This window comes from Phalangium opilio, unplaced genomic scaffold (assembly GCF_054372755.1).
Source record: "Phalangium opilio isolate 3A_F unplaced genomic scaffold, DU_Popi_V2 ptg000091l_1, whole genome shotgun sequence".
NCBI classification, from domain to species: domain Eukaryota; kingdom Metazoa; phylum Arthropoda; class Arachnida; order Opiliones; family Phalangiidae; genus Phalangium; species Phalangium opilio.
In genome coordinates, this window is record NW_028324196.1 from 768,116 (window position 1) to 787,215 (window position 19,100).

At 41.7% G+C, this 19,100-nt stretch overlaps 13 non-coding genes across 13 annotated transcripts; all 13 read right to left on the minus strand.

The window, feature by feature from the left end:
• Positions 1-12,423: 12,423 nt before the first annotated feature.
• TRNAK-UUU (transfer RNA lysine (anticodon UUU)) lies at positions 12,424-12,496 on the minus strand. The gene has a single exon. It is a non-coding gene; the product is annotated as a tRNA-Lys (tRNA).
• Positions 12,497-13,010: 514 nt separating this feature from the next.
• On the minus strand, positions 13,011-13,083 carry TRNAK-UUU (transfer RNA lysine (anticodon UUU)). Its single transcript has one exon. It is a non-coding gene; the product is annotated as a tRNA-Lys (tRNA).
• A 661-nt stretch (positions 13,084-13,744) lies between these two features.
• Positions 13,745-13,817, minus strand: TRNAY-GUA (transfer RNA tyrosine (anticodon GUA)). Its single transcript has one exon. It is a non-coding gene; the product is annotated as a tRNA-Tyr (tRNA).
• Positions 13,818-14,762: 945 nt separating this feature from the next.
• On the minus strand, positions 14,763-14,835 carry TRNAK-UUU (transfer RNA lysine (anticodon UUU)). Its single transcript has one exon. It is a non-coding gene; the product is annotated as a tRNA-Lys (tRNA).
• Positions 14,836-15,055: 220 nt separating this feature from the next.
• TRNAY-GUA (transfer RNA tyrosine (anticodon GUA)) lies at positions 15,056-15,128 on the minus strand. The gene has a single exon. It is a non-coding gene; the product is annotated as a tRNA-Tyr (tRNA).
• Positions 15,129-15,348: 220 nt separating this feature from the next.
• Positions 15,349-15,421, minus strand: TRNAY-GUA (transfer RNA tyrosine (anticodon GUA)). Its single transcript has one exon. It is a non-coding gene; the product is annotated as a tRNA-Tyr (tRNA).
• A 798-nt stretch (positions 15,422-16,219) lies between these two features.
• TRNAK-UUU (transfer RNA lysine (anticodon UUU)) lies at positions 16,220-16,292 on the minus strand. The gene has a single exon. It is a non-coding gene; the product is annotated as a tRNA-Lys (tRNA).
• Positions 16,293-16,512: 220 nt separating this feature from the next.
• TRNAY-GUA (transfer RNA tyrosine (anticodon GUA)) lies at positions 16,513-16,585 on the minus strand. The gene has a single exon. It is a non-coding gene; the product is annotated as a tRNA-Tyr (tRNA).
• Positions 16,586-16,805: 220 nt separating this feature from the next.
• On the minus strand, positions 16,806-16,878 carry TRNAY-GUA (transfer RNA tyrosine (anticodon GUA)). The gene has a single exon. It is a non-coding gene; the product is annotated as a tRNA-Tyr (tRNA).
• A 514-nt stretch (positions 16,879-17,392) lies between these two features.
• Positions 17,393-17,465, minus strand: TRNAK-UUU (transfer RNA lysine (anticodon UUU)). The gene has a single exon. It is a non-coding gene; the product is annotated as a tRNA-Lys (tRNA).
• A 220-nt stretch (positions 17,466-17,685) lies between these two features.
• TRNAY-GUA (transfer RNA tyrosine (anticodon GUA)) lies at positions 17,686-17,758 on the minus strand. Its single transcript has one exon. It is a non-coding gene; the product is annotated as a tRNA-Tyr (tRNA).
• Positions 17,759-18,409: 651 nt separating this feature from the next.
• TRNAK-UUU (transfer RNA lysine (anticodon UUU)) lies at positions 18,410-18,482 on the minus strand. The gene has a single exon. It is a non-coding gene; the product is annotated as a tRNA-Lys (tRNA).
• Positions 18,483-18,702: 220 nt separating this feature from the next.
• TRNAY-GUA (transfer RNA tyrosine (anticodon GUA)) lies at positions 18,703-18,777 on the minus strand. Its single transcript has one exon. It is a non-coding gene; the product is annotated as a tRNA-Tyr (tRNA).
• Positions 18,778-19,100: the final 323 nt, after the last annotated feature.

The following is a 19,100-nucleotide window of genomic DNA, read 5'->3' on the forward strand; positions in this document are numbered from 1 at the left end:
TTAGCACCACGTGGGGTGCGGATATACCGACAATGATAAACAGTTTGCATACGGGACTGACCAAGGCTTAAGGCCTAGTCGTATCGGTCGAGTCCCTGTTCGGGCGCCAATTTTATGTAACCCTCCGTAGAATAATTTAACTAAGGGAGAAAGCTCCCGAGGGCCATAAAAAGAAATAAAGACAACTTACTTTAAATATCCAAAAATTAGAAGATTGATCTTCTCTATTTTATTCACAAAAGACAAAGGGATAACGATCCCGTAACCCAACTTGGTTTATACAAAGTAGCTCCGTCTTAGAAGACTTTAATTCAAAACAAAAAGGAGAGTACTAGTCTCTTCAACCGCCAACTGTCATAATAATAATATCACTCAAAATATCGTAGTGAGAAAAAGAGGAGGAGCATGTGACATGGAGGCAAGAGCCCTGCCAGATCCAAGGAGTGGAAGCTCTAAGGATTCTGGCAGCCATGTTACAAAGTTTTAATTTATTTTTATTTAACAAGATTTAAACTTATTTTTTTCGCATTAATAAAAAATACAAGCGTATATCTGTACCGCTATGATAACAATATTTTATGGCAGATCAGGTGAAAAAAGTGTTCTTTCAGTCACCTCTTCTTTATCTTTTTCGCGACTAGAAAGTTTCAGATGAAGCCAGTAACTATGCACACTGTTATATCATTTGAAATACATTCAATAACATGGAGGATTGTTTTTAACTTTAAAGTAACCCATATCCCCCATGTAACGGAAGGCGATATTATTCCTTGCTTCTCAATGATCGGGATCTGCTTGCACTGGGATGCGGTGCAACCAAGTACGCTGGCAGGTCCCTTTCATCAAAAGCAAGGACCCATCTTTTAGGTCAACTGATCTAACTGCTTGCTTTGCCCCAACTGGCTTCATCTGAAACTTTCTAGTTGCTCCAAAAGATAAAGAAGTTATGACGGAATGAACCCCCATTTCATCATCAGCGTGCCACCCAACCATTTCTGTACAGATTTATCACATCCGCGTTGAATTGGAACTTTGTTTTTCGTTTCACCTTTACTTTCATATTGTATAACTCTCTTGGCCACTCGTTGAGCGCTTCGTGAGTCACGCCCGTTCCGTAACCGTATTCTTTAAAATCTGCATTGGTGCAAATTTATAGGACTTTCCTATTCATTGCTTTTTTGTTTTCTAACATTGCCTCCAATGTCCACCTGAGTGTTTCGAAATTGACGTTTGGGTGGAAACCTGGATAAAACTCAATGGCACCTCGGCCAAGGATATTTTTCCCCATAGTAAACGTTTGAGGATCATATTCTGCAACATATTAGTTCAATTTTAAATTGGTTAGAAAATTCGTCCTAAATTATAGTGTAATTCAACATGGTAAATAAATAGATTTTAAAGCTGGAATTATTGCTTGCTAAAATTGTGTGATTTTTACCATCTTTTCGTTGAGAAGACTCGGATTTGGCATACGGTTAGGGTTTTCTGTTTCTTTGGCTTCTGCTGCCTCGGTTAATTTTGTTACAGGGATTTTCATAATTTTCGAATGTTTCCCGGGACACGTGTTCCACAGACTGGATGATTGGTGGCGCAATAATAAAACCATTAACGGCATCATATAACTCCGCAGCTGTTGGAATTATTTTTATAATTAATGAAAGTAATATTATGTGTATGCAAAACCCGTCAGTTCAAAGTGGAGAAAAATTGCGTGTCACGTACTTACGGTTAAAGGTTCCATTTCCAAGTTATGTTTTACCATAAAATTGGAACCAAATTTGACTCCCCCCGGATATAGCACCGGAAAATCGGAATTTCCGATGTTTGAAATATCTTCAGAAATCTGAAACTGTTTTAAATCGTTGATTTTTTGCGATTTCCAAAACCCCAAAGACACTTCGTTGTATGTACCTATTTTGGCTTTTGTCCAAAACATACCAACTTCGATTTGAAAAGCCCTTAACAAAAATAATAAATAACAAATTAATATGGGGTTATTTTCATTAGCATTTTTTAAGAGATTCCAAAATTTCACAAATATCGCCCAAAACCCAATATCCTTTCCGCGGGAAAATTATGGCACTTATTTACTCATTTCCGAATTTCGAGAGAAATCTTATAGTTTGAAATTTGGAATTTACAATTAAAATTTTGATTAAAGCCATCAATTTTCAATGAAAAATTGTTGAACACCATTAAAATTTTCAAATTACTTAAAAATTTCATAAACGCCTTGAATTTTATTCAAAATCCCTAAAGCACATTCCCAAAGGAGACTATTAAAACCCACTCTTATACAAAATATAAAATAACTTACATTTTCGAAAACGTAATGCCGCTTGTTTGATTAAAAAAAGGAACTCCTCTAACTGAAGCAATTTCAGTAAGTGACTGTAAGCTCGTGGCAGGAGTAGGGCTTTTTCAATACCGTTGCCTACCCCTTTTTACCATGAAAAACGACGATACTAATCAGAGAGCATTCTGGAGTTGAAGGTACCCAACACTAAAAGCTTCATAATGCCATAGTCATGAGGAATTACCGAGATTGCTAGGTAGCGTCCCGGTACCTTTCAAACCCTTCTTTTTCATGGAGGAAAATATGAGAGAAATTCGTAAATATATTGAAAAAAAATCTAGACCTAGAGCCGAATTTTATTACAGATAAATTGAGGTATGCCGTACCTATATATTTACACATCCCATCAGTTGAGAATACACCTGTTTTAGATTTCAAAGACACCTTCAATGTAAAATTATACAACTGTAAATTTAAGAGACATACTCTAAAAAACCAGGGACCCTATTCTCTAAAAATCTAAATCATTTAGATGAGGATCCAAATCTAAACGTTTGGATCGGATCCAATTGGACAGGGCGCTTAAAACCGTATTCTCTAACCCAAATCCAAACGACATTTGGATCTCCCGCCAAACCTTTATCGAAACCAAATGTACGTCACTTCCTCTTTCATTACGTAATTTAACTTAGTGTTTATTGGTCAATTCTTTTAGAGCGTTTAATATCAAAGTGAAATCGGAGCCTCCGAAATGAACTTGGCCCATGCTTGTCGCGATGCGAGAATATTTTTTTAACCAATTGAGTTCGCCGTGGTTTTACGCTTGGGGGCACTTATATTACCGTAAAATAAACAAAGTTCAACGCCGTGACCCTGTCGACTGCTTTAGTATTTGGGCCAAGGTCGCGGATTGTAAGCACACGTTTTTTGTTACTCTTACTGAATTATTTTAATTGAAATAATTTATTTTGTTCTCATCAATGCAATCCAACCGAAAGATTCAATAAAATGTGAATAGCCCTGTAGCCGTAAAATTTAAATGTAGGAAAGGGGACCTAATTTCACGGCTCACAAAGAATTTAAATTAAAACTAGAAAAACTAAGAAGTTCCCAGGTTACCCGTTAAAAGGACTTATTGTCCATGACTAGCAATATTTGCCAGGTAGTCCATCGTAGCAAGAATAACGCAGTCGTATTAGAAATAATAATTGAAATCTTTATTTAACAAAAAAAACGCGTCCGAACTTGAGCGTAAACGAGTACATGAGAGACTAGTCTTTTTCCCTCCGTCCGCGCCCTTTTTATGGCGGTTATAAAAAACAATATACTGCGATGGCGCTCTAGGCGCCACCCCGGGAAAATTTTACATAACAATATTTTTTTAGACGCTTAAGGCGGCAAAAAGATTAACCAAGGAGCAGACGACAAAGGAGTGGTGGCTTCTTCGTTACATCCTCCCCCCCCCCAAAAAAGTCGTCTGCGTCATGGGGAGTCGGACTCGGGGGAGTCCTGCGGCTCCGGGGACCTCCTTTTGGCGGAGAGGCGCTGCGTCAGGCATGGTTCCCCTAGCCCGTCCCCGTCCGGGAGGAACTGTGGATTCCATGGCTAGAGCTACGACGTCATACACGGGCGAGACTCGGCCAAAGTCCGAGGGTCGGCAAAAGCGATTCGGAACATCAGCGGCGGCCTGTGGTATGGCCGCCGCAGCCGCCTCGGACTGAGGCGTCCAGTGCAGTGCCGCTTCGGCCCGGGCTACCGCTTCCAAATGCTCTTCCGCATTAGCTTACACAGCTTGCGTCGTTTGGTCCTGGGGTTCCGTTTGGACCTCGGCCACGGAAGTGTTCACAACTTTGGATATAAATCCTCTGGGCGGTTCGTTCAACGAGCGCGCGACGCACGGCGCAAATAGGAGGCCCTCACATCGGAGGCAAGGCCAGATCATGGCCCTAAGCAGGCTAGATCCAGGATAAGGATTGGCCGTTCCTCCTGGATTACAAGGGGTGAGAGGGCAGCGGAGGTGTCGTCATCCACGCGGGAAACCCTTAGTTCGGGAGACTGGGCGATGAGGAGGTCGGCGGGGACAAACGGCCAACTTTGGCGGAATTGATGAATTTGCCATTCCAACAGGCGGATCCCCTGGCGGCGCCGTAGCAGCCGCAATGTCCCGTGAGACACCATAGAGAATGGTGCTGACAGCAAAATGGTCGCGGGAACTTGGTCCGTAGCATATGGTTCGTCACTAGTTTCAAGGATGACCACAAAAGTGCCCATCGGTCCCTGAATGGCGTCAAAAGTTATTAAATTTCTTTCCGAACAGTCTCCCATGGTTCTCGCGAGATAGCTTGACGCGAAAAGTTAAAATCACACGAAGTCACATCGGTGATTGCATGCACGCGCAAATATTGTACTACGTCTGCGCGAGAACGAAGAGTTTTATGCGGATATGTTGCTGGAGGGTGATAATTTATGTCCAGTTCAGGACCTCCAGGCTTTGGATTCTTCCTCATTACTATCTCACGTATCCATTCTTTACGGAAAGGATTGACAAATCTCATCGGATTTATGGGAACAGGGTTGGACAATTCCGTATCGTCTTCCTCAGATTCAGAGGAAGAACTGGAATCGTCAGGGTGAGATAGAGGAGAGGGTAGAGGGAGAGAAGTCTCCCTCGAGCTCCTATCAGGAGAGGAAGGAGGAGAAAGGTCTGGCGGTATGCGATTCACTCGGAAAACCGCTGGAGGATCTGAGAATAACTATAATCTGTCTGGTTCAGATTCCACAGGTAGATCTGGTACTTCTTCCGAGGGGAAATAAGAGGATCCATCATTTGATGAAGATGAGGTCTGATTGCTCCTCGTTTCTTCTCCAGGAGACTCGGGTTGCGCTTCTTGGTCTCTCAACAGTCGTTGTCTTCGTTCTCGTCGAGTCTCACGACGTTCGTCTCCAGTACTGACTCCAGCGTCCTGAAGTATGGGCATGGACTGTGACGTTGTAGAACTTGAAGAGGAACTGCTTGAAGTTGGCAGACATCTTTGTTTGACCAATACAGCTTTAAATGAGCGATATTCTCGATTCTTTTCTTTTCTCCAGTCTCTGGGTCTTCTAATTGATATCGCAATCGGTCTATCTTCTTTGCGATTTTGTAGGGACCATCCCATTTGGGACATAACTTAGCGGCGACATCACGTGCCGCTTGAGACAAGGGATGCGTCTCCTTCCAGACAAGCGCACCAACGGGAAATTCAATTCCTTCCCGCCTTTGATCGAAGTAGCGTTTCTGGTGTACTTGCGCTTTCTTGGCAAGTTCTTTAGACAAAGCAAGTTGCTTCGCTAAAGCTGAGAGCGATGCGGACCTTTCAACAAAGTCCGATACTGGCATACCCACGTCCAAGTCCCAGGGAAATCTCGGTTCCCTACCCATGTTAAGGTAGAAAGGAGTTCTTCCTGTTGTGGTATGTGTAGTCGATTTGATGGCGAATTGAATAAATGGCAAGTTCTCGTCCCATCGTCGGTGATCTCGACCAATCCCCCCGGCGGTTTAGTCAAAACCGCGGCTGTGGGAGAATTTTTCTCCCACTGGATTCACACGAGGTAGACTTTGCCCTTTCGGTAGGATATAATGAGCTAGAAGGGGTCGCTCGTAAAATTTCTTCTGTTACGCGGCCCTTCTCTATGAAGCTGCGCATTGTCCTTATGTTGTCGTTAAAGATATGAATGCGTACCTCGGGGAGGATGTTTTTCTTGTAAATACCAACAAGTTCAGAGTCAGTGTACGGAACGCGTAGGTTTTGATTCATCGCGGTAATACTGGCGATATACGCGTCAAAAAAGACACCAGCAGGTTGTTTAAACTGCGCTATTTCAAGGCGATGGGATTCCTCCGCTCTCACCGAAAAGAAATAGTCTCTAAACGCGCCTTTCACTGTACGCCACGTAATTGTTTGATTTGGCCTATTCATGTCTCTAAACCAAATTAAGGCACGGCCCCTTAATATTTGTGGGAGAAGCGCGATAATGTCATTGTCTGTCATGCTGTGATATTCAGCGAATTCCGTCAAAGTCCGAAGGAATTCCGGCGCGCTTTCACCTTCAACACCACTAAATATTAAGTGCGGGGGTGGTTTTGGCCTATTTTTTGCGGCTGGTCTAGTTCCAATGTTCGCTAAGGTAGTTGCAAGCGTTTGAATAGTTTGAATCAAAACATTTGATGCTGCACCTTGCGGTGGCGGCGGCGGAGGTGGGATTCCTCCAGCCACTTGTCCCTGTCCATAGGTAGGACTAGTACCAAGGCTTGGAGGAGGAGTGTTCCTCCTCGGGGGAGTATAGGATCCCGGTAACTGAGCGCTGAGCGCCGCGAACAAAGCTTGCGGATCGGCGGGATTCATGACGCGACACTTAATTCAAGCAATGGCACAAGTAGTGTTCAAAAGTACGCGTATAAGTACAATTGGTAATTGTCAGTCGTAACGAGTCCTGGCAAGCTCGCGACTTTATGTAACCGTAAAATTTAAAACTAGGAAAGGGGGCCTAATTTCACGGCTCACAAAGAATTTAAATAAAACTAGCAATTGAAGAAGTTCCCAGGTACCCGTTTAAAGGACTTATTGTCCATGACTAACTATATTTACCAAATGATCCATTGTGAAGAAAAAGCCGTGGTAATTGAAATAGTACTTTTATTTAAACCAAACAAAACACGTTTTAACTTGAGTGTGGTTACAAGACTGACTCCAACTGACCTTACAGATTGTAGACGGGGGTTTTTATCCCCGCGAAAACGTTTTTAAACAAATTTGACAGCAGTGGCGCCTAAGGTGCCACTTCGGGACAATTTGGCATTATACAAAATTTAGTATAAAAATATAAATTGAGTAAAGCAGACGACGCGGTTTTCCCCCGGGAAGGAGGTTCTGGCTGTGGACGGTTACAAATGTGGCTTAATACTTCAAAAATATTTACAATGAGGTTTCCGTATTGTTGGTGGTGGTGGTGGTGGTTTGGTTGACCGCCAACGCGTCGTCTACAATGTAACCGTATATAAGTCAACTATATATGCTTGAGCCTTTAACACCTTTAGCTGGTTTGTGTGCGATATACTTTTTTATAATTCATTTTGGTCTTACATGCAGAGATTCTCTGTCCTACAATTTCAGTCTAATGTCCCCTTTTCTCTAGATAATTTTTTACCATAGAATATCTTTTTACCCCATTGCCAATATTAGAACAAAATTACGCTATGAAAGCCATGGCGATAAAAGGCTCTAACTAAGATTGCTAGCATTAGGGCTACCTAGAGATAGCAGGGAACTTCACCGTTGTTTTTTTAATTTCAGTAGGGAAATTTCAGATGGGATAGTAGGACGTCACACCCTCCCAAGTCTTACCGCAGTTCTTGCAGCCATATTGGGTGGTCTCGGCTTCATTCCTGCTTTAAACCCTCCAATATGACAGCGTAAATTATGTCACGAGACTCAGCTCCAACGGAAAGCTCTCTATAACATTTTGTTAAATTAAAAACTCGTTTCCCTAAATGAGAACTTTAACTAAGTGCATAGAAGTTTTAAGGTAGCCCCAGGAAAAGCAATCGAAAATATTTAGTACCTCGGTTTTGCGGGAAGTCCCGCATTACGTGGCCCGACTTCTTACACCTACAACAGGTTCGGACACATTGCCACGTGTACCCTCATCATAACTCTATCAGTGCTGCTTAACTATTTGCCAAGCGCACTTGGTGATTTTTGTCCCATGTCGAGACATTCAAGGTCTGTGGGTTGATATCTGAGGATTTAGTTCTAAACATTTAAATAGAATTCAGCCTTATACGAAGCCATGCCCATCTGAAGTTTGATGAGCGGGAGAGCAAACAAAAATTGTGAGAGGCTGGGAAGAATGACGTTGCGTATCTAAAGTACTAAGAGGATTCAGAGTGTCATCCTTCTTCTTTTATCACCTTCTGGTATCAGCCATAAATTTAAATCCCCTCAATATTCCTAAAATCGAAAATAGTTGAGAGTTCGCATTTGCTGTAATGATCGCGCATTTCAAATCAAGATACTTAAAACGATCATTATCTCTCTCTAGGGTAAACAAAGAGCTCATTTGAAGAATATATATGCATAGTAATGGTTTGAGTAATAATACTAAAATCTGAAGGAATAAAAATATGCCAATAAGGGATTTATATAAGACGGCATATGATAGCCTCCGGTGCGTGCGTGATAGTCGACAAATCCGCCTTCATGGGTAGGGTAGAATCGGATGCGGAACTTTAATATTTTATCTTACTTTATATTTTCCACCATTTATCTCTTTTACCTTTTCGTTAAGCCTTGGTTTGGTTTTTGGAACTCACGAAATCATAAATAAAGGACACTTGATTCGATTTAGAAATAGTTTTAGATTGAACGATTTTCACGTAGAGACACATACTCAATATCTCTCAAAATAGGTTCAAAATCTTTAACTAACTTCTTAACGCCAATCAGAAACAACCGTCGTACAGTTTCAGCAACGGCGGCAGCCTCCATTTTCTGTTTTCTTTGCTCGAGGTTTGTTTTATCTCTAGTCGGAATACGTCATTCGCGACTGTATGTTGGAAAGGGATCCAACAGGAAAGCGCAGAACAATGACGGGCATGAAAGGTGTGGGGCTTTCTTGTCCACTGACACTGGCGTAAGAGTATTAGCGTAAAATCTCGCGACTTATGCCTTCTTATATAAATCCCTTCTTGAATATACTCATTATGCTGTAATGAGGCCCATTTCTACAATTTAAAAGATGACGATTTGTCTCTTCCGGGTAAACAAAGAGTGCATTTGTTCAATATATATGCATAGTAATGGCACGCAAACGGACCTCTTAGTGAGATTTAACATTTTATGTAAGTTCGCTTCGTGAAGCCTGGAATAAATCGTTAATCTCCTCTTCGTCATAGGTCAGATCGCGCAACAAAACGAGTAGCAGCGTTCGTTTTCATAGAATCACAGTCAGCGTGCAGTCCGAATTTATAGAAACCAACTTGGCGAAAATTAACCTTTACTGTTCATTTTCAAGGTCTGTTCCTTTTGTTTTGCAATAAGCCTCTTATCTGCAAGGGTAAAACTCTGACTTCCATCTCACTTTTTGGCACTTTGGGTTCTGAGAGCGCGCAGCGACGGCTAAGAGTCAACCTTCTTGTACAACTCGATACTGAGGGTTGACTACCACCTTCCTTACATCGAAGGGGCTTACTGGATGAGATATTCAGGGGAGGGGGTATTGAAATCAATTCTAGCACCAGGATGCGATTCAGTGTAAATTTTTTTTTATTTATCGAGAAGTGTTTGAGGTTCGAACACTCGCGGTAGCTAAGTAGAATTCTGCGGACATCCGTGCTGAAATTGTGGAATGTTTTTAGTGAGTTATAGCGAGTGACAGTAAAGGGTTAGTAACCATTTTTATGAGAGCGCCAGATAAATAAGAGACAACTCAGTCTTACGTGTCATGAAACCTTTTGAACAAAACGCGCGGGTGGCCAGGAAATTTTGAAATGTCTCTTTTTAATTATTAACAAGCTCGCAAATAATGAAATTATTTAAGAAAATTATGTCCATTTGAATGGTAGAATTAGCTTTGTAAAGAAAACTAATACAATTACTGTTGGAATTGGATTATTGGAATTTAAGTTTTAAGTCCCGAGCTAACTTTTCGTCAGTCAAGTGTTCAACAGTCATGCGCTACGTAACACCATCAAAAAATCATATCGATTAGATGATTTGTTTAATGGGCAAGCGCCGAGCACTATGACGTCAAAACCGGAAACGCGAAAAAGCGTACAGTTGGGAAAAACATACATCATCAAAGAGGTTACTGAACGTACCCAATGAGAGGAAATGGAATTGCTTAATGGTTTAAGAAACTTCATTCCTAAAATCATTTTAAACATAGCTATTGTTAACATTTAAATTCAAGAGTATGTCTCTTTAATAATTTTTGGGAATTTAGGGTATAGTTGGTACGTACTGGTAAATGTGAACGATACTAAATGTGAACCCTTTTTCTTTAAATATTTTTATCTAATTTTTGGGCGGCTCAAATACCATTTAAAGGGCTCAATTTCTAGATTGAATATCGAGGATTACGATAAAAATGGTCCGAATATTGTAGGAATACGTGGATGAAAGTTATGCTATTACGTTAATTTTAGGGTGAAACCTTTCTCTTATATAAATTTTTAATAATTGGCCCCTAAAATATGAACGAATATTTATGAAAGACCCCCTTCGAAACTGAGGTAGAAGCGCCATCTAGTACACATACTGGGTGAAGATATTTCCTCTATGAAACTGGATATTTCCCCATATAAAAATCGACACGCACAGGCCTAGATCATTGTGGAGGCACCGCTTTTAGATAATGTTATACCTGGTAATGACAAAAGTGAATGGCTACTACGTACAGAAATGGTAGAATTTGAAGTCTGGAGCGCCTTTTCTTGGTTTTTTTAAAGAAAACTCTTGAGCAGACGACGCGTAAAAGATAAAGTCAAAACAGATTGGTGGTATTCGAACTTTTCTCCGTTTAGAGCAGCCAATCTTACTTCAAAGCAATTACATCACTAAAAGTAGTTTTCTGGTAGGGAAATTGTGGTTCCACAGGGAAAGTTAAAGAGCTGGGTAGAGGATTTACTTTTTTTGCAGTCTGGCATCACTGACTCTGTAGTTTTTGGTCGCCGGTTTTTCGATTAACAAGAATCCGAGTAAACAACCTTCAATTGCAATAAAAATGCCTCTTAAAAAATTAGTCGGAGTGAAAAATCAATTCGCCCAATGTGGTCTTACATTAAAAGAGGTTTGTTTCAAGTGCACTCAAGTGAAAAGTGAAGATATAGGTCTGTTATCTACTAAGCCTTGTACACACCCTATCGTATTTGGGCCTAGCCCCAATGAAACGCATAGAGAAAAAGAAAAAGTGACTGCTTTACTAAAGAATACGCAGAGTCAGACTGACATAACCTGTTCTGACAGAAGCGTGTATAACCCAAGTGTGAAATATTTCATATTTCTAGTGATAATGCCACATTAGAATCCAGTCAGCTCTTTTTGAACATCAGTGGTTAATTTAGTGACTTCGAGAAACCTAGCGACCGTTTTAAACGAAAATTAATTCCCTGTAATGAAGGTGATAATCATTGAATTCCAAATATGGATATGAAAAATTGAATTCCAATTATGAGTAAGAAGAATTGAATTCCAATTATGGGATAGCTTATAGGAAAAAAAGCATTTAAATTTCCCCTATAAGCCCTACTTCAAAGGTAGGCGAGTGGAGTTTTCCCCGCTCATCTGAGCGCCATCCATTCAAAATATTCGAACTCCACTTTAAAGAATCATACCAAACTAAATATTTTTAATACTAAATTAAACTATGAGAAATATCTTGCGAAATTTTGATGCTTTTAGAAGTTGTGTAGCTATAAAATTCAGTTTCATTTCGACCTTCCAAGAGCATCTTTTGAGAGTTAACAAAGTTATGCTTAAATTTATTCCTCCCATTGATGTCTTATCGGTTCGGATTGGACCGAAAAGTTAAGACACCCAATGCGTGAACTAAGAGGAATAGGATTAAAATTGACGTTGAGTTTCGACTTCTCTATGGACCTCTCTAGAGAGGCCTTAACGATTTAGCGTGATCCGTAAAAACAGTTAAATAGTTTTAGGTCCTTCAATTGAACCTAGGGACCCGACCCCGACTTAATGGCCGCAGTTAGACGATTAATAGCTTCCATATTTGTGCGTATTCTCTTTTTATGAGGCTAGAGACAAATCAGCTTCAGTATGGACAAAAGCTAGCAATTATTAATGCTATTATTGAGGTACAACGAGAGAATAGTGTTTAATTGTGTACCACAACTTTCTATAACGTTTGAATAAATACTTTTTAGTTTTAATGCCTGCTGGTGCTTATCAAAAATGAAAATGGTTCCACTTCTAATCAGGTTAATGAGTCGGTAGAGCCTCGAACCAAAAACCTTTCGGTTAACAGCCGAACGCTCTAACCATAGCGTCGCGGAAGCTTAGCAAAAAAGGATCATCAAGTAATGTGAAAAGATATTTCCTTTTTACGTTACTTCTAAGACTTCAAAACAACGCTCCCAGGTGGGCTTGAACCACCATCCTTTCGGTTAAAAGCCGAACGCGCTAACCATTGCGCCACGGAAGCTTAGGCAAAGAAAAATCGTCAAGTATTGTGGAAAAACATTTCCTTTTTACGATACTTGTAAGACTTGAAAACAACGATCCCGGGTGGATTCGAAACACCAAAGTTTCGGTTAACAGCCGAACGCGCTAACCATTGCACCACGGAAGATTAGGGAAAGAAAAATCGTCAAGTATTGTGGAAAAACATTTCCTTTTTACGTTACTTCTAAGACTTCAAAACAAAGCTCCTGGGTGGGCTCGAACTAACAACCTTTCGGTTAAAAGCCGAACGCGCTAACCATTGCGCCACGGAATCTTAAGCAAGAATAGTCTTCAAGTATTGTGAAGAAATATTTCCTTTTAACGTTACTTTCAAGGCTTCAAAACAACGCTCCCGGGTGGGCTCGAATCACCAACCTTCCGGTTAACAGCCGAACGCGCTAAACATTGCGCCACGGAAGCTTAGGGAAAGAAAAATCGTCAAGTATTGTGGAAAAACATTTTCTTTTTACGATACTTCTAAGACTTCAAAACAACGCTCCCTGGTGGGCTTGAACCACCATCCTTTCGGTTAAAAGCCGAACGCGCTAACCATTGCGCCACGGAAGCTTAGGCAAAGAAAAATCGTCAAGTATTGTGGAAAAACATTTCCTTTCTACGATACTTGTAAGACTTGAAAACAACGATCCCGGGTGGATTCGAACCACCAAAGTTTCGGTTAACAGCCGAACGCGCTAACCATTGCACCACGGAAGATTAGGGAAAGAAAAATCGTCAAGTATTGTGGAAAAACATTTCCTTTTTACGTTACTTCTAAGACTTCAAAACAACGCTCCCGGGTGGGTTCGAACCACCAACCTTTCGGTTAAAAGCCGAACGCGATAAACATTGCGCCACGGAAGCTTAAGCAAAGAATGATCGTCAAGTATTGTGGAAAAACATTTCCTTTTTACGATACTTCTAAGACTTCAAAACAACGCTACCGGGTGGGCTCGAACCACCAAACTTTCGGTTAAAAGCCGAACGCGCTAACCATTGCGCCACGGAAGCATAAGCAAGAATGGTCTTCAAGTATTGTGGAGAAATATTTACTTTTAACGTTACTTTTAAGACTTCAAAACAAAGCTCCTGGGTGGGCTCGAACTAACAACCGTTTGGGTTAACAGCCGAACGCGCTAACCATTGCGCCACGGAATCTTAAGCAAGAATAGTCTTCAAGTATTGTGGAAAAACATTTCCTTTTTACGTTACTTCTAAGACTTCAAAACAAGGCTCCCGGGTGGGCTCGAACCACCAACCTTTCGGTTTACAGCCGAACGCGCTAACCATTGCGCCACGGAAGCTTAGGGAAAGAATGATCGTCAAGTATTGAGGAAAAATATTTCCTTTTTACGTTACTTCTAAGACTTCAAAACAAAGGCCCTGGGTGGACTCGAACCACCAACCTTTCGGTTAACAGACGAACGTGCTAACCATTGCGCCACGGAAGCTTAGGGAAAGAAAAATCGTCAAGTATTGTGGAAAAACATTTCCTTTTTACGTTACTTCTAAGACTTCAAAACAAAGCTCCTGGGTGGGCTCGAACTAACAACCGTTTCGGTTAAAAGCCGAACGCGCTAACCATTGCGCCACGGAATCTTAAGCAAGAATAGTCTTCAAGTATTGTGAAGAAATATTTCCTTTTAACGTTACTTTCAAGGCTTCAAAACAACGCTCCCGGGTGGGCTCGAATCACCAACCTTCCGGTTAACAGCCGAACACGCTAAACATTGCGCCACGGAAGCTTAGGGAAAGAAAAATCGTCAAGTATTGTGGAAAAACATTTTCTTTTTACGATACTTCTAAGACTTCAAAACAAAGCTCCTCGGTGGGCTCGAACTAACAACCGTTTGGGATAACAGCCGAACGCGCTAACCATTGCGCCACGGAATCTTAAGCAAGAATAGTCTTCAAGTATTGTGGAAAAACATTTCCTTTTTACGTTACCTCTAAGACTTCAAAACAAAGCTCCTGGGTGGGCTCGAACTAACAACCGTTGGGAACGCGCTAACCATTGCGCCACGGAATCTTAAGCAAGAATAGTCTTCAATTATTGTGGAAAAACATTTCCTTTTTACGATACTTCTAAGACTTCAAAACAACGCTCCCGGGTGGGTTCGAACCACCAACCTTTCGGTTAAAAGCCGAACGCGATAAACATTGCGCCACGGAAGCTTAAGCAAAGAATGATCGTCAAGTATTGTGGAAAAATATTTCCTTTTTACGTTACTTCTAAGACTTCAAAACAACGCTCCCGGGTGGGCTCGAACCACCAAACTTTCGGTTAAAAGCCGAACGCGCTAACCATTGCGCCACGGAAGCATAAGCAAGAATGGTCTTCAAGTACTGTGGAGAAATATTTCCTTTTAACGTTACTTTTAAGACTTGAAAACAACGCTCCCGGGTGGGATTGAACCACCATCCTTTCGGTTAACAGCCGAAAGCGCTAACCATTGCGCCACGGAAGCTTAGGCGAAGAATGATCGTCAAGTATTGTGGAAAAATTTTTCCTTTTTACGTTACTTCCTAGACTTCAAAACAACGCTCCCGGGTGGGCTCGAACCACCAACCTTTCGGTTTACAGCCGAACGCGCTAAGCATTGCGCCACGGAAGCTTAAGCAAAGAATGATCGTCAAGTATTGTGGAAAAATATTTCCTTTTTACGTTACCTCTAAGACTTGAAAACAACGATCTCGGGTGGGCTCGAACCACCAGCCTTTCGGTTAACAGCCGAACGCGCTAACCATTGCGCCACGGAAGCTTAAGCAAGAATTATCTTGAAGTATTGTGAAGAAATATTGCCTTTTAACGTTACTTTTAAGACTTCAAAACAACGCTCCCGGGTGGGCTCGAACCACCAACCTTCCGGTTTACAGCCGAACGCGCTAACCATTGCGCCACGGAAGCTTAGGGAAAGAAAAATCGTCAAGTATTGTGGAAAAACATTTCCTTTTTACGTTACTTCTAAGACTTCAAAACAAAGCTCCTGGGTGGGCTCGAACTAACAACCGTTTCGGTTAAAAGCCGAACGCGCTAACCATTGCGCCACGGAATCTTAAGCAAGAAAAGTCTTCAAGTATTGTGAAGAAATATTTCCTTTTAACGTTACTTTCAAGGCTTCAAAACAACGCTCCCGGGTGGGCTCGAATCACCAACCTTCCGGTTAACAGCCGAACACGCTAAACATTGCGCCACGGAAGCTTAGGGAAAGAAAAATCGTCAAGTATTGTGGAAAAACATTTTCTTTTTACGATACTTCTAAGACTTCAAAACAAAGCTCCTCGGTGGGCTCGAACTAACAACCGTTTGGGATAACAGCCGAACGCGCTAACCATTGCGCCACGGAATCTTAAGCAAGAATAGTCTTCAAGTATTGTGGAAAAACATTTCCTTTTTACGTTACCTCTAAGACTTCAAAACAAAGCTCCTGGGTGGGCTCGAACTAACAACCGTTGGGAACGCGCTAACCATTGCGCCACGGAATCTTAAGCAAGAATAGTCTTCAATTATTGTGGAAAAACATTTCCTTTTTACGATACTTCTAAGACTTCAAAACAACGCTCCCGGGTGGGTTCGAACCACCAACCTTTCGGTTAAAAGCCGAACGCGATAAACATTGCGCCACGGAAGCTTAAGCAAAGAATGATCGTCAAGTATTGTGGAAAAATATTTCCTTTTTACGTTACTTCTAAGACTTCAAAACAACGCTCCCGGGTGGGCTCGAACCACCAAACTTTCGGTTAAAAGCCGAACGCGCTAACCATTGCGCCACGGAAGCATAAGCAAGAATGGTCTTCAAGTACTGTGGAGAAATATTTCCTTTTAACGTTACTTTTAAGACTTGAAAACAACGCTCCCGGGTGGGATTGAACCACCATCCTTTCGGTTAACAGCCGAAAGCGCTAACCATTGCGCCACGGAAGCTTAGGCGAAGAATGATCGTCAAGTATTGTGGAAAAATTTTTCCTTTTTACGTTACTTCCTAGACTTCAAAACAACGCTCCCGGGTGGGCTCGAACCACCAACCTTTCGGTTTACAGCCGAACGCGCTAAGCATTGCGCCACGGAAGCTTAAGCAAAGAATGATCGTCAAGTATTGTGGAAAAATATTTCCTTTTTACGTTACCTCTAAGACTTGAAAACAACGATCTCGGGTGGGCTCGAACCACCAGCCTTTCGGTTAACAGCCGAACGCGCTAACCATTGCGCCACGGAAGCTTAAGCAAGAATTATCTTGAAGTATTGTGAAGAAATATTGCCTTTTAACGTTACTTTTAAGACTTCAAAACAACGCTCCCGGGTGGGCTCGAACCACCAACCTTCCGGTTTACAGCCGAACGCGCTAACCATTGCGCCACGGAAGCTTAGGGAAAGAAAAATCGTCAAGTATTGTGGAAAAACATTTCCTTTTTACGATACTTCTAAGACTTGAAAACAACGATCCCGGGTGGGCTCGAACCACCAGCCTTTCGGTTAACAGCCGAACGCGCTAACCATTGCGCCACGGAAGCTTAAGCAAAGAAAAATCGTCAAGTATTGTGGAAAAACATTTCCTTTTTACGATACTTGTAAGACTTGAAAACAACGATCCCGGGTGGATTCGAACCACCAAAGTTTCGGTTAACAGCCGAACGCGCTAACCATTGCACCACGGAAGATTAGGGAAAGAAAAATCGTCAAGTATTGTGGAAAAACATTTCCTTTTTACGTTACTTCTAAGACTTCAAAATAAAGCTCCTGGGTGGGCTCGAACTAACAACCTTTCGGTTAAAAGCCGAACGCGCTAACCATTGCGCCACGGAATCTTAAGCAAGAATAGTCTTCAAGTATTGTGAAGAAATATTTCTATTTAACGTTACTTTCAAGGCTTCAAAACAACGCTCCCGGGTGGGCTCGAACCACCAAACTTTCGGTTAAAAGCCGAACGCGCTAACCATTGCGCCACGGAAGCATAAGCAAGAATGGTCTTCAAGTATTGTGGAGAAATATTTACTTTTAACGTTACTTTTAAGACTTCAAAACAAAGCTCCTGGGTGGGCTCGAACTAACAACCGTTTGGGTTAACAGCCGAACGCGCTAACCATTGCGCCACGGAATCTTAAGCAAGAATAGTCTTCAAGTATTGTGGAAAAACATTTCCTTTTTACGTTACTTCTAAGACTTCAAAACAAGGCTCCCGGGTGGGCTCGAACCACCAACCTTTTGGTTTACAGCCGAACGCGCTAACCATTGCGCCACGGAAGCTTAGGGAAAGAATGATCGTCAAGTATTGTGGAAAAATATTTCCTTTTTACGTTACTTCTAAGACTTCAAAACAAAGGCCCTGGGTGGACTCGAACCACCAACCTTTCGGTTAACAGCCGAACGTGCTAACCATTGCGCCACGGAAGCTTAGGGAAAGAAAAATCGTCAAGTATTGTGGAAAAACATTTCCTTTTTACGTTACTTCTAAGACTTCAAAACAAAGCTCCTCGGTGGGCTCGAACTAACAACCGTTTGGGATAACAGCCGAACGCGCTAACCATTGCGCCACGGAATCTTAAGCAACAATAGTCTTCAAGTATTGTGGAAAAACATTTCCTTTTTACGTTACTTCTAAGACTTCAAAACAAAGCTCCTGGGTGGGCTCGAACTAACAACCGTTGGGAACGCGCTAACCATTGCGCCACGGAATCTTAAGCAAGAATAGTCTTCAATTATTGTGGAAAAACATTTCCTTTTTACGATACTTCTAAGACTTCAAAACAACGCTCCCGGGTGGGTTCGAACCACCAACCTTTCGGTTAAAAGCCGAACGCGATAAACATTGCGCCACGGAAGCTTAAGCAAAGAATGATCGTCAAGTATTGTGGAAAAATATTTCCTTTTTACGTTACTTCTAAGACTTCAAAACAACGCTCCCGGGTGGGCTCGAACCACCAAACTTTCGGTTAAAAGCCGAACGCGCTAACCATTGCGCCACGGAAGCATAAGCAAGAATGGTCTTCAAGTACTGTGGAGAAATATTTCCTTTTAACGTTACTTTTAAGACTTGAAAACAACGCTCCCGGGTGGGATTGAACCACCATCCTTTCGGTTAACAGCCGAAAGCGCTAACCATTGCGCCACGGAAGCTTAGGCGAAGAATGATCGTCAAGTATTGTGGAAAAATTTTTCCTTTTTACGTTACTTCCTAGACTTCAAAACAACGCTCCCGGGTGGGCTCGAACCACCAACCTTTCGGTTTACAGCCGAACGCGCGAAAACCATTGCGCCACGGAAGCTTAGGCAAAGAATGATCGTCAAGTATTGTGGAAAAATATTTCCTTTTTACGTTACCTCTAAGACTTGAAAACAACGATCTCGGGTGGGCTCGAACCACCAGCCTTTCGGTTAAAAGCCGAACGCGCTAACCATTGCGCCACGGAAGCTTAGGCAAAGAAAAATCGTCAAGTATTGTGGAAAAATATTTCCTTTTTACGTTACTTCTTAGACTTAAAAACAAAGCTCCTGGGTGGGTGTAAATAATTCTGTGTATTTTATAATTATTTTTAAATTTGATGTAAATTTATTTCGCTATCCCTTTAAAAAAAATTGTAACACGATC